The following is a 14,661-nucleotide window of genomic DNA, read 5'->3' on the forward strand; positions in this document are numbered from 1 at the left end:
ATTAGCAAAAATTTCCTAACTGTCAGGGTGGTTAAGCACTGGAATAAATTGCGTAGGGAGATTTTGGAATCTCGATCACTGGAGATTTTTAAGAGCAGGTAAGAAACACCTGTCAGGAATGGTCTAGATAATACTTAGTCCTGCTATGAGTGCAGGGGACTGGACTAGATGACCGCTCAAGGTCCCTTCCAGTTTTGATTCTGTGATTTTATGTTATACTCTTTGCTGTGATGAGTGATTCAAGAGTAAAACAGCTTTGTCATTTTGAGTTATTCTGTTGTTGTTTTCCATAATAAACTGTTTTCTTTTTCATTCATAGTGATACACGGTTCTCTTAAAAATGGATCAGTGCTTTATTCTGTTTGATGATGCTATTGAACACCAGTAACAACACTCAGATACGATGCTGGATGCAGCAAGACCTTGGGGAAAAAAGCAAGACCTTGGGGGGGAAAAGTCTTGAAGATCGTGTTGTGAAACCATATTTTTTTTTTATATATCCAACCTTAATCGTGTTATATGTATCTCTTTTTGATCCTCTTGGTAATTATGTCTTCATGCTTATAATGTAGGTTTCTTATCCTTTCTATATCTTTTTATACAAAAACTAGTACACCACGCTGTTTGTTCTAGTCATTGTGAGTGGGTTTAACATGATGTATCACATTTCAGCTAGCTTATTCTTGACAATTTTGTGATAAAATACTAAAAAAAAAAAAATCTTGTGAACCGTTTATGGTAAATGTGTATGTGTGCACAGCATTCTAGCTTTCATTTGCTTTGTCTTAGTGGAAGCATTATATAACTTGTTACTAGTTTAGTCAACTTTTCTCATATATAATATTAAAAAAAAAAAGACACTCTTTGTAGGTTGTGCTTTTGTTTACTGTGGCAGGTGTATTTGCATAATGAAAAACAAAGGGTACAAAATGCTAATGCTACACCAGAGGTGACAGAGAAGCTGAGTTTCCTAAACCATTGTGCCTTAAGCCATGTGTTCACCCTGCATGCCAAATATCTTTCATGGATGCCTATGAAGACTTGTCTTCAGTTCTCAAATATTGCTTGCAAAAATTTCTTTCAAAGGCATTTTTATCCTTCAGCCAACTGAGTGATGGCATGTACTGAGCTTTTTATATATCATGACACTAACTTCCCTTGGAGTTTTTTAATAAATTGAATGAACATGGAAAAAAAGTTGCGTGTGTTATCCTTTAATTTTAAATCACCTGGGCAGGTTAATAACCAAATCCATGTACAGCACTCTTTATTTTTTTTTAGGGGCTCGAGTGTTTATCATGAAGATGGAGCCTTTTTCTTAGGGTTTGTCTAAACACACAAGTTACACCAAGTTAGCTGAAATTAGTTTTGGTACCTGATTTCAATGGGAGTTCAGCGCCCCCCCCCCCCACTTCGGTGCCTTTGAATATCCTGCTTATCTGCGTCTTTACAGGCCTAAATACTTTTGAAAATCTGCCCCCCAGACCTTGTTATGAACAAGTGAGTGTTGTGATGTTTGTGTTTATCGAATGTGTGGGCTTCACTTGCACTTCTTGTTATCCTGTGTGCACACACAGGAGCGTGTTTAGTAAATGTGGCATGTAGACCATTTAATACAGGAAAGCGTTCTGTGCTTAACTGGGACATCTCTTGGGAATTGATTTACTCTAATGCGAGTGAATGGTAATGACTACTGCTTTATCAGGACAGTGTTGACAAACAATTTGCTTCATGGGGATCTGTATTTTGGCTGTATTAAGCAATGTTAAACTGGGAAATGGTAAGCTCCAGTGTTAATAGAGAAGCTGCCAAAGTGAAGTTAAAGGGAGAAATGCCATGAATGACTTTGTTCCTGTATTTAAACCTCTCTAATTGGAATTCTAGACCTGTCTACTGAGATCCCAAGTGATGGGGGTTTTACTGTAAGCTTGTCTCTGACAAGTTGAGGGGATGAACATTCAACTAGGTGAACCTATGGATTCTTCCTATGTCATATTTCTAAAGTGCTATTGCAGTACTGCATGTTCTACAACTATCCTAAATTTCTACACCACCTATTTGTGCTCATGGAAATCAGGAGACTACTAAGGCCTTCACCTCTAATCTAAGGATAGCTGCATGCCATGGGAGGTAATATGAAAGGTGTCTCTGTCAGAGCAAATGGAGGCCAGACTTCCAAAAGTATCTAGTGATTTTTGGGTGCCCAAATAGATACATTTTTAAAAGGCCTGATTTTCCAGAAAGCGGCGAGCATCCTCCTTCTGAAAAATCAGGCCTCTTTCATGTTTTAATTTGGGCAACCAAAAATTGAGGCATCCAAAATAATCAGTCACAACTGTGCTTTTTGGGTGGGAACTCCAATTGAACGAGCTTCATAAGCAAATAACTAGTGGCTGATGCTTCTGACTGTATCATTTTTGGAGTCTCATCAGGGATACTCCAGATTAAGAAATTGGAATTGAATAAGGGTCCAGTGATACTCCGTCCCATGCCTGATGACCTTTAGTTGAATCCCTTCAGTGTTCAAATTCATAATATTTTGAAGTATTGTTTCATTTTAGTATGATATCTTTCTTCCCTGGCAACATCTACAATGATTCTTCAACTACATTTAGAAGTTTGCCTTTATTCAAACCCTCACAGTTTATCAAGAGGAACATATATTCATTAAACCAATTTTTGTTGTTGCAAGATGCCTGTTAGAGTAACTCTCTTGAGCTGCAGATTTTGATCCTGTTTTTCCACTATGCTGTCACTCCTGGCAGGGCAGTGTTAGTGTCAAGTACTGAATAAAGTCCATTTTCCTTTGTGCACTCCACACAGGTTTTATCGGAGCAGATGTGAAGCTTTCTAGTATTGTGGGACAAAAAGCCTGCATATGTCTGTTTTAAAGGCTGTCTTTAGCAGGATCTGAGAAAGCATGATTACAATCTGTTCAATCTGCATTGCATTTAAAATTCTGTGGCAGACTAACAATTTATGAAGCTGATTATTGGATTGTTGGTGCCTTTTGCTGTGTGGTGAAGACTAATGGCTTGTGGTTGTCTAGCATCCTTAAAGGAGCAAATATGGAAACAATTACTGTACTTTGAAAGATTTTTTTCTGATGGTTGAATCAATGAATGAAAATGAATTTGGGATGATTTCATAGGGGTTTTTAAAACATGTGTATGAGATGGCCAACCTCCAACTTTACAAGTCTTTCTGTGTTTTGATATGGGGTGGGTTGAGATGACAGAATAGCTGAAGTAATGGCCACAACAAGAACTTGAAGCCAGTGCTATAGTATGTGTGCCAGGTTTGGTCCAACATATGGAACATCTATGTAATTATTAGTGCAAGTACATCTATCACTATACAAAATGCTTGTGTATTGTGCCCAAGAATCATGTATTATAGTACACACAGAGGAAGGCCACATACCTAAAGTCAGGCTTCAACAATGGGAAAACTGATTGAACTGTACGTAAACCTATCCTGCTCTTATATACAGTCTGTTTATCAATAGCTGGTATGAACTCATGGTGTATTCTTTTGTGAAGGAGTTAGTAATCTTAAAGGTTTCAGAGTAACAGCTGTGTTAGTCTGTATTCGCAAAAAGAAAAGGAGTACTTGTGGCACCTTAGAGACTAACCAATTTATTTGAGCATAAGCTTTCGTGAGCTACAGCTCACTTCATTGGATACATCCGGTGAAGTGAGCTGTAGCTCACGAAAGCTTATGCTCAAATAAATTGGTTAGTCTCTAAGGTGCCACAAGTACTCCTTTTCTTTTAGTAATCTTAAAGTACCCCATAGGTAATAGCCCTTGTCTGCTATAAGATTTTTGGGGACTGATGTTTTTTCTTCACAGGTACTGTGGCTTGGAAGTCAATGAGAACTGCTTCTTTAGAAATCAGGTCTCTGGAGACTCCCATGTGTGTCCCTTACCATTAATATGCTGTATATTTACTCTCTAGTACTGTCCCTAAATTACAGTCTAGTTCTGCTTGCCTGTAGAGGGTTTTGAATTCATCTAGGCTCATGATATGACAGTCCTGTCTCCCTATAAAACACTGCACTTCAATTGGCAGAGTTTTCAATCACAATACCACCTCTTAAAGTTGAGTAATGGAAACATGGCAAATTGCTACTCTGTACAGTGTTTTTGTAGGGGGGGAAAGCTTGACTCATATTGTATCTCGAGGTAATATGTTAAATCGCAGAGCATGTATTTTCTAATTGATCCAGTTAAAAAGAGAGCCATCTCAATGGGGTTTCCTCTCTCTAATTTCTGTGGTTCTGCTCATTATTAACAACTGTTTCTTGCAATGGGTTATTGACAACTGTACTGCATGTCATAGACTCTGATCCTGCAAATACTTACACCTGTACATAACTTTATGCAGATGTGTCCCAGTGACTTTAGTGAGAGTAGTCATGTACATAAAGTTAAGCATGAGTGTAAGTATTTGCAGGATCAATGATATTGAACACAATTTTCATGTTGGTACTAACACTTCCTTTTCCAGTCATTAACATTACACTTCAAAGGCTGCATTACTGTAATGGTAAGGTAGCACAGTTAAAATCACAGTCAGGAAATGCAAAAGTTAAGGTTCCAGCAACAAGATAATTAATCTGTGATTACACATGTGCTTTCTACTCACCTTGCTAAATGAATGAATTTACAAGACTGTAGGTTCTTTGGAGTAGGTTCTTTGTCTTTACTTACGTCTCTACTGTGTGTAGCACAATAGGGCTTTGACCTGACTGGGTCTCTGCATAATATAAAAGTTTTACAAAATGAATGGGTCAATTAAAAACTTTAAATGTGAAAAAATCCTCATGAAGGCAATACTTTCATAGATCCATAGGTTCTAAGGCCAGAAGCACCCATTGTGATCATCTAGTCCAGTGGTTCTCAACATATTTACCATTGTGGGCTGCATATGCAGCTCTCTGTGTTATCTGGGCTGCATCCACATAATGTATATACAGATGCTCCACGGGTTACGCAAGACCCGACTTACGCAAATTCGCACTTACGGAAAAAGTTCCGTAAGCTAGAAATAGGAGGTGGGTGTTTTTTTGTGCAATGTTTGGGTATACATTTCTGACTTGTGCAAAATTTGAGTTACGCAAGGCTTTCCCGAAGGGAACGACTGTGTAAGTCGGAGAGTGTCTGTACTACCTGTATGGCCTGGAAGTTGTCACATGGGCCACAGCTGTGTGCTGACTGGGCTGCAAGCAGCCCTCGGGCTGCAGGTTCGGAACCACTGATCAAGTCTGTAATACGAGCCATAGAATTTACCCAAAATAATTCTTAGAGCATGTCTTTCAGAAAAACATCCACTCTAGATTTAAAAATTTGGCAGTGATAGAGAATCCACCCTTACCCTTGGTAAGTTGTTTCAATAGTTAATTATTCTCGCGGTTAAAAAGTTATGCTTCATTTATGGTCTGAATTTGTCTAGCTTTCACTTCCAGCCATTGGATTGTGTTAGCCCTTTCTCTAAGGTTGCACAGCTGTAGAATCTGTGGGAAAAGTTAAGCTATGTTAAAGGTATATCATAAAGCAACCAGGAAACCCTTGTGTGGTAAAAGAATAGTCTTTCTTTTCTAAATTGGTTCTTATACTGTGACCATTACCATAGTTTGCCTTAAAGAGGTTACTGTCTTGTAAATTAATGGGTCTACTTTTCTTCCTTACCCAATGTGTTTTTCCATGTGCATCCCTTGCACAGTAAAACACTGTTAAATTGTAACATCTGAAAGGGTAGTAGAGGTCTCAAATGACCTAACTGTATTAACTGTTAGCAATTGAAGAAACCTAGTAACGGTCCTTAGTGAGGATAACTTACGGTGGAGACTTGATGTTCCAAAGGCAGTCTTTGGATGCTTTTTAAACCAGCCTGGGAAAACTCACAGAAGTTGGAAATAGTCGGCTCCCTTTTATGTTAATTCACCAACGATTCCACTGACCCTTAAATTTTAGTAGTTCCACTGTAGGGAGCAGTCACACATCTATCATTTCAGCTAACAATCTTTTTATTTTAAAGTAATGAGTAACTCAAGCAGTGCACTCAACTAAAATAACCTTCCCTGTGCTAAGAAGCAAATGTCCTGTGTCCAGGAAAAGGTGGGGGTAGGGGTGGGGCTGGTTGCATGAAAGTGGGGTGTAACTCCTCCACCCTTCCCCTGTGATATTTAACAGGCCTAGCAGAAGTAGGGTGCCCAGAGCGCAAGTATGAAAAATCAGGACACAGTTTTGGGGGGGGGGGGGAAGGAGAGGGTAGAGTTGCATATAGAATAATATTGGGATAGTCCCACTAATAGTAGAGGTCAGGTCCAAGTTTAAAAATCCCTTTGCATCTCCCCCTTGCTAGGGTGGGTGATGATTTAAATCTTATTTGCAACGAGCATCCATTGTGCACCTTGGAGAAACCCACCCCCAGGGGCTGCTGCGGCGGCTTGTGCGGGCGGGGGTGGGGCGGGTAGGGGGATGCCTCTCTGCTGGAGGGAGAGGGTTGGCTGCGGGATGGGTTTTTAACGCGTGGGTGGGGGCAGCCGCCGCCCAGGCCCTGCAGGCTGCGGAGGGGGGGGGGCGGCGGAAGGGCCGAGCGCGGGCGCTGATTGGCTGCGGGCTGGGCCGGGCCGGGCGGCACGAGCGCTCCCGGGGGCCAGCCCAGCTCAGCCATGCAGCGGCGCGAGCTGACACGCGCACGCGGAGAGCGCTCTTGGCTGCGGGGCGCCCGGCGAGCCGCTGTCTCTGCAAAGCCGGCGCCGTGAGCACCCGCCGCCGCCGCCCCCCGCGCAGGATGAGCACCGGCCTGAGGTACAAGAGCAAGCTGGTCAACCCAGGTGAGCGGGGTCTTGGGGGGCTGCGTGGGGACGGGGGGCGCCGGGGCTGGGCTCTGGGCTCTGCCTCCCTGGCTCACGCCGTGTCTTCTCGCTTTCTCCCCCTCTGCCGGGTTCCCTGATGGGCGCCGCCGCCGCCTCCTCCTGCGGCGCGAACACGGATCGCCTTGCAGAAGAAAAACAGGTAGGTGGGGCTTGGTCCTCCCCTGCCTCCCGCCCCCAGACACCCTGCCCCGGGGCTGGCAGGAGCGACCCCGGCCCGGCCGCATTGCTGCGGTGGGGGGTGGGCGATCTGCCGTGGGGTCCCCCTGGCCCGCCCATGCAGCGAGCGGGGGGCGGGGGCGCTACCTGTCTAGCCCGGGATCGCTGGGTTTGTTTCTTCTTTGGCTGCATCCCGTGCAATAGACCGTTAGCCCCCGTCCCCCTGGGCGTGCGGAGCGGGCTGGGATGCAGCGGGGAGCTCGGGATCCGAAGCAGACATTGCAGTATTCGGAGCACGTCCCCCTGTCAAACCCCTTCCCCACACCCCGTCTATGCACAACCCTTCCCCCCCCCCCCTTGTTATTCCGCTTGATCCTCGCCTCCAGCCGCAGAAATGGGCACGCTGGGGACATCAGCTTCGATTCGCTCTTGGGAGACGTGCGGGGATCGGGAGGGTGATGTAATCAGATGACATCAGCAGGTTTTTGGTTCTCTATTTGGTCTTTGGGAGGATTTAGGGTGGTTTTATAGGAAGAGGCATTTGGTCTCCAGTAAGCATGACTTCTTGGGTAGGGAGCGAGCAGCAGGGTCCTCCGGTGTGTGCTTGAACACCCACCATCATGGACAACCTTTGATGGGAGATAGAGGCAGGGCCTGCCTGTCTGCAGTGGATGGAGCTAAACTGTATTCCATGAGGACCCAGGTAGGCAGTAGGAGGAGACAGTTAACACATGAGGATGCTACTAAAGATTCTGTCAGCATTAATGCCCCTATTCCCACCCTTCATCCTCCTGCCAGTTGCATTTTGGATGTTCCCTCTTGATTAGTCCTTCCTGTTCCAACGGGATTCTAATTCACTAGACAGACCCGCACACCCTATAGCTTTCTGCCTGTTGAGGGATCCTGTAACACTGTACAGCCTTGTGCTCCATAAAAGTGCAACTTGTTGGACGGCAACCCAGGAGTTACCTAGTCCTTGCATAAAAAAACAATTTTTATGTAGCACAGTCAAACACTGTTAAAAAGCTCTTGTGCATTTCTTGTAGCTGATGATCGTTTGAAAGGGTGGGGAAATAAAATAAATCCAGTGATAGTGTGGTGATGGAAGCTTGGTAAATGTGTTTTTTCCAAACCTGAAGTGTATCACCAACATTTTCCCCTTCCGTTTTATTTTGAGGCTTGTTCTCCCCCTCTCCCTCGCCCTTATCTTGAAACATACAAGTTCTGCAATTGTAGTAAAGCCGGATCAAGCTGAAAATCAGCAAGAGAATTGCGAATCTTAGCTTGGAGAGATCAATTATAAAAATGTGTGTAGATTTCTGTTTTTTTGTTTTTTTTAAAGGGAACATTTCTGTGTAAGCCTCTTTTCTGCTCATTCCCAGTGAAAAAAGTAAGGCAGGGATGATGATTATTAATTAGTTATGATTATAGTGTGTAGAAGCCCCTATCATGCTGCATAAAAATAGTTCGATATAGTCCATGCTCCAGAGAGCTTACAGTCTAAATAGGTAAGTCAGACAAAGGGTGGGAAGGCAAATAGGTATGGGGAAGTGAAGTGACTTGCCCAGCATTACACAGGAGGTGAGTAGTAGAACACAGGTTCCCTGACTCCCAGGCTAATGTTCTATCTACTAGACCACATTTTATATTTCAACATGTCACTCTGCAGCAGAGAGTGGTTTTCCGCTGTAGAAAAGCTGGCCTGGCCTCATATATACACAGATACTTGCATATATATCCCTGTGTTTATATGGAGAATATATCATGGGCCTTGGGTGGAAGAGCACGCTTAATTATGAGTTTGTGCCAGTTGCATTACTCATGAGTGGTGGAGTGAAACCAAGCTGTGAAAACAAAGCAATCTGCTGAAATGAGGGTAAACATCTAAATATGTATCAGTCAGTTAATATCCTTATTTAACCAGGTTAAATCCTTCCAGAACAGGTTTTCATTTACAGTGCTGACCCGTTTAAGATAGAATCACACATGCCGGCAGATAACAAAAAAATGTACCCAGGCTGTACTTTATGCCACTATACTCGCTCCTCAAATTTAATACAAAAGCCAATTCTATAAATACCCTCATAGAATAACAGTCTTCAGAGAAGGTAATAAGAAATCACATTACAAGTATGGTATCATTCAATAAAAATCTTATATAAAATGTTATCTTAATGCCAATGTCAGGTGCATCATACAACTGATCTAATCTAGGTCTGAGAAATCAAACAGAATGATTTCAGAGGATATTGTCCTATATTTGGTTTAGACCCGTGCTATCTTAGGACACTGGTCAGAGAAGTAGTTGGTGGTTATACAGTGCCTAGCATAATGGGGCCTAGATCCATGAATGGAGTCCCTAGGTGCTACCATAATACTGCTAATAAATCACAGTAGACTTCCTTTCTTGGAGAGGATATGAGTGCTTTCCAAGGAACCTCCTGTTAATTGCTAAGTTTGGGCCTGAGCCTATGCCACTGAAGCCATTAACTTCAATGGGCGTGGGATCAAGTCGTTTGAGAGGAAGGATGGTGGGTCAAGGCAGTGAACTGGGGACTCAGGAGATCAGAGTTCAATTTGCAGCCTCGCTGCACTTTCCTACGTTACCTTGATTTAAGTCATTTAATCTCCCTCATTTTGCCAACTGTGAAATGGAGGTACCACTACTTTCCTGCAGCGGGGTGTTATGAAGGTAAATCCATAAGTACTTGTGGGGGGGGCAATCTTGGATGATGAGCTATCCTGTAAGTATTTAGATAGCAGGTATTGCCTTCTCACCGGGAGGGAGATCAGGTAGAGGTGGTGACACGGGTAATGAGACACAAGCCCTTGTGCAGAAGGGAAGATCTCTGGTGTAAACATTCCTACACGAGAAATGAAGCAATTTGTATAAAGAATGTGTTGAGCAGTGAGCCAAGAAGGACAAGTGCAGCTGATGGAGACTCTCTGCCAAAGCCTGAGGGCTCACTGTGGGTGGAATGCAGGTGACACTGAGCACCTGGCTGAGTGGAGCAGATGGGCAGGCTCCCTCTGAACCTGCCTCTCTGACTTTGTTTGGGGTGGTTCCTTGTTGTGTCCCTGGAGGATGGCTTCTGATGACTCAAGGCTGTTGTGTAGCCCAGTGCTCTTTGAAGTGATGGTGGTGTGTTTAAAAGTCTGTTAATGTGGGCAATGTCCTTTTTAAACTGGGAGGGTGAGAACCTGTTCTTACAGTTTCTCTCTCACCCACATGAAATTGCTGAGTTGTTTGGGAGTGGAAGTATGGATTAGCTAGTGGATCCAGTTCTCTTAACGTGGTTGAAAGTACAGTTTGTGCCTTCACATCCAGCTCTGTCCCTTTCCTTCCACTGCCACAATCAAAGGGTGACTCTTGGAAATGGGTCTGTACTGATCATTAAAAGTATATATTTGGGTAAAGTGTGTATGAAGGATGCTGTACAAAAGACAGCACCTGAATGTGTGTAGAGGGGTGGTGAACATAAGTCTTGGCATCAGGAATTGTTATATTCAGTGTAATGAATCAGTTCTCCCCAGAGTAATGATTGGCCTGAAAATCATGAGATTTGAAATGCTTTTGAAAATAATGCATTGTTGGGTTGGGTTTTCATTTACTTTCTGGTTCTTGAATCTTTAGGTTTCACGTTTTCAAGCTATTATCTGAAATCAGGATGGCTGGAAACTTAAAATGGAAATAAGGTGTAAAGAAAACCCTCAGAGATCAGAAGTGTAGGTGACATTGTCACTGACTCCCTCACAATCAAGCGCGAATAAGTGTCCCTGTCTGTAAAATGGGGATAAAACTATTCACTTCACTCTGGTGTTGTGAACATGGATTAGCTGATGTTTGTGAAAAGGGCAGTATAAATGCTAAGGCCTCCAATCGTGCAAGCAGCTTCTCGTGGGCAGATTCTTGCCTGTGCAGAGTCTTGTTGAAACCCATGTCCGAACAGCTTGCAGGACTGGGACCTGTTCATATGCATCTTTCAGTGTCGCCAACTCTCATGATGAATTGGTGTTTTTCTGAGAGCTCCAGCTCCTAGTGGGGTCACATGATTTTGTGAGACTGTGAGCTTTCATTAAGAAAAAAAGAGTTTCTAGCCCTAATGTTAGTGGAGGAAAGCTTCAAAATGTGGCCCGAGTCCCAGGTGCAGAAACCACAAGACAGGTAAACAGAACCCTACATCTCTTTGGCTTAAAAAATCAGGAGAGATTTAAAAAAATAATCTCATGATTATGTAGGGCCCCACTCATAATTTCTTGAATGGTTGGCAATACAGGGTTGTATTCAGACACACGGTGTGTTAGTTTTTCATTTCAAATATGTTGGAAAATTTTTAATTGCTGAAGATGGGGTTTTATTTGCAGTTTGGTAAATGGTGGTTTTTTTTTTTTTTTTTTTTTTTGGCCAGAGTTTTACAGTTTTTCATCGGTGTGTGGGTTAGTTTGTCCCTGATACACGGTTGCTTAACTTAGACTCCGACTCTATTGACATCTGTTCCAACCTATTAATTCTCACACTTGGCTTCACTTCCTTGGCTTCCAAGAACAAGCTGCTGGAACGGGAGCAATGAATTGATCAGAGTCCTGAGGTAAATGCTGGAAATGGTCTGAAAGCAGCACCTCTTTGCTTATTGGTTTTCTACTGTCTGTGTAGCTTGGCCGGAGGTAGCAGAGGGGTGGAAGATTTGCACCTCACGTCTCTGTCAGCTGTGGTGTGTATGCTGTGATTTTCTTTGGTTCAACTAAAAAGGCAGCTTGCCGCATAGCCTCCCAAAGCAGACAACAGTTCAGTGCTAAGCACGGCTGTGTCAGGGGCTGGAATAGGGTGGGGGCTACAGTGTGTCAAGAGGTTCAGCCCTTGCCTGGATCGCCTTCTGTCATGCATCTGTCCATACAGTTTTATTGCGGGGGCCCCCTGCCATGCACAGATGGTCTATTCTGGGCAGGGAAAGCCTGGCCCATGCAAGACTTACTGTAGTGGCATCTGATGTTTTCTTGCATGACTTCTGAAGCAGGGGTAGCAAAATGAGGTCCGTGTACAGGTGGCTTGATCATACTGGTCCAAGCTGCTTGAAATCTGGGCACAGATCCTGTCGAATGGAATGATGCTGCCGTTCTTATTTTAACTCGTCAGTTATTCATGCTACAAATGGATAAAGTGGCCTGCAGGGAGGGCAGAGAAGGGGTTGAGCCATTGGGGCACGTGCTGAGTCGTACAAGTACAGCCCAGCAGTTTATGAAAAGGAGAAGTAAGAATTTTCTGACTGGATTTTCTCCTGCCAACTTCCACAAACCACTCAGCCACTTGTGCACGTGTCAGATATGTAGTGGAAGGCTTCCAGGGCATGCTGCTGGGGCTTGTAGATGCTGTGGAGGAGAATTACAGGGACATTGTCCAGACTTTTAGATGCTGAAGAGCATGTTTAGGGCCTGATCCTGCCCTCACCGAAGTCAATAAAGCAGGATCCAAGCCTTGTTTAGGTCCTGTAGGTGGTCTAGAGCAGCGTTTCTGAACGGGTGGGTCACAAGAGGCAGTGTGGGGTTGCGAGACATTGGAAGTGTTGTTACAATCTAAAGCAAAGCAAATCTCGCTCTCCCCGCTTTTCACACCGCGTTGTCCTTCCAAGTCAAGTGTTCTCTGTCAACCTCTCGAAATGCATGCACAAATACATTAGCTGGGGTTAGCACGGATCCTGTTAGTTACAGTAGAACCTCTGAGTTCTGAACACCAGAGTTACAGACTGACCAGTTAACTACACACCTCATTTGGAACTGGATGTACACCATCAGCCAGGAGCAGAGACTCAACAACAACAACAACGTGAACAAAGTACAGTGCTGTGTTAAACGTAAACTGCTAAAAAAAAAAAAAGGGAAAGTAGCATTTTTCTTCTGCCTGGTAAAGTTTCAAAGCTGTAGTAAGTCAATTTTCAGTTGTAAACTTTTGAAAGAACAACCAGAATATTTTGTTCAGAGTTACAAACGTTGGAGTTACGAACAACCTCCATTTCCGAGTTGCTTGTAACTCTGACGTTCTGCTGTACTCTTATGGTAAATGTAAAGGGATCACACAATTTTTTGATCTTGAATAAGGAATTGCCAAGCTGAAAAGGCTGAGAAAATGTTCCAGAGAGAAAAGCAAATGTATCAATTCACTATGTTCTGGATAGTTTTTGTCGTCCAACTTCTTCTTTAGTCGCCTAATGGATTGTATTTTTAAATATTTGGAAATCCTATAAATCAGACAAAAGGCATATTCAGCCAGCTAATCTCCCTGCCGCCCCCCGACAGTGCATGATTGTACCCTACCATATATTTCTTTCTGCTTTGCCCAGTTTCATTTTAAATATTCCAAGCAGCGGGGCTTCCGCTGCTTTCCTGGGGACATGCTCACAATTTTCATTAGACTAAATTCTCCTTTACTTACCTTCATTCTGTTGCACCTAGTGATTCCACGAGTACCATGCCAGTTCAGCAACGCATTTAAGCATGTGCTTAGTGCTTTGCTGACTCAAAGCCTAGATAATTCCTCTCTGTCCTTAATGTTTCTACATTTTGTAGGCAGTTTTCATGTCTCCCAGTGTAGATCCCACTTAGCCAAGTCATGGTATCAGGGGAATCTTGTCTTTCCTCATATGTCAGTCCCTCCAGTTAATGCATTTGTGTTGCTCTTATCTGAGCTCCAGTATGCAAGTAGCGGGGATGCTCACATGGTCAACACCTGTACTTTGCAAACATTCTGCCCCAGGAGCTGAGATTTCTGTAGCATCATGTTATCTCAAGCCCTTTGAGAAAAGGAAATCCTAGGTCTTGGTGCTAAAGGGTTAACGAGCAGAAGCCAGTGTCCTCTTGAACTGTATTGCTTCACTAGGCCTGGTGATTGAGTTATTGTAGCAGCAAAAGGTGGTGTACAGGAAAACCACAACGAATAATTATTCAATACTTACAGACCAAATACAAGAGGTGTTTTGAATACATACTAAATGGAGAAAATCTGCTAAGTATTGTGTGCGTGTTGGCAGGAAGTTTCTTGGTACATGGAATAATTCTCATGTGAGTAGGTTTGTGTGTATCTGTGTCTGCAGTGTGGTTAGCCTTGAAGCGTAGGAAAAAAGACGTCTGTTTTCTGTCACACATTCCTCTTGTATGGTGAGTTGTGCAATGTCTCTGGGCTGTAGAGCGGTTCACACCGTTTGTCTTCATGGAGAATGTGCTGCATATCTGTGATGGAGCATGATGTGCTGCATGGCTGCAGTGGGGAATAGGGTCCCAAAATGTACGTACCCACCCTGTTAGTACATGGATTACTGTTATTCCAAGGCTGCTCTACCCCACACATTTAAATTAAACAAAAAATAAAATAGTGGATGGTATCGTATACTGACAAGTTGCATTTGTGTGTCATGTCACCCTCTAGTAGCTAGGCTATAGACAGACTAAAGGACATACTATTACCACTGCTCAAGTGGGGAAGATCTGTACTTTTGGGGTGCAAAGTCCAGGTTGCTAGGTTCCAGCTTGTTAGGAATGTGTGAGAGATTGTGTCTGCAGCCTCTGAATTGCTTCTAGTTTGACTTTCTGTCATTCAAAACTAGATCCCATCTTGCCCCTTCTCAGGGAT

General features: G+C 43.5%; 2 protein-coding genes across 2 annotated transcripts in view; both read left to right on the forward strand.

The window, feature by feature from the left end:
- The window catches only part of LOC144275430 (septin-2), a 61,133-nt gene extending 59,936 nt beyond the window's left edge, over positions 1-1,197 (forward strand). The window contains exon 13 of the mRNA XM_077834619.1: positions 320-1,197. The gene's annotated coding sequence lies outside the window, so the exon portion shown is untranslated. The remainder of the gene's footprint in view (positions 1-319) is intronic.
- Positions 1,198-6,989: 5,792 nt separating this feature from the next.
- The window catches only part of SEPTIN5 (septin 5), a 68,929-nt gene continuing 61,257 nt past the window's right edge, over positions 6,990-14,661 (forward strand). Inside the window, exon 1 of the mRNA XM_077834867.1 lies at positions 6,990-7,023. The gene's annotated coding sequence lies outside the window, so the exon portion shown is untranslated. The remainder of the gene's footprint in view (positions 7,024-14,661) is intronic.

The sequence above is a fragment of the Eretmochelys imbricata genome, chromosome 15 (genome assembly GCF_965152235.1).
Source record: "Eretmochelys imbricata isolate rEreImb1 chromosome 15, rEreImb1.hap1, whole genome shotgun sequence".
NCBI lineage: Eukaryota > Metazoa > Chordata > Testudines > Cheloniidae > Eretmochelys > Eretmochelys imbricata.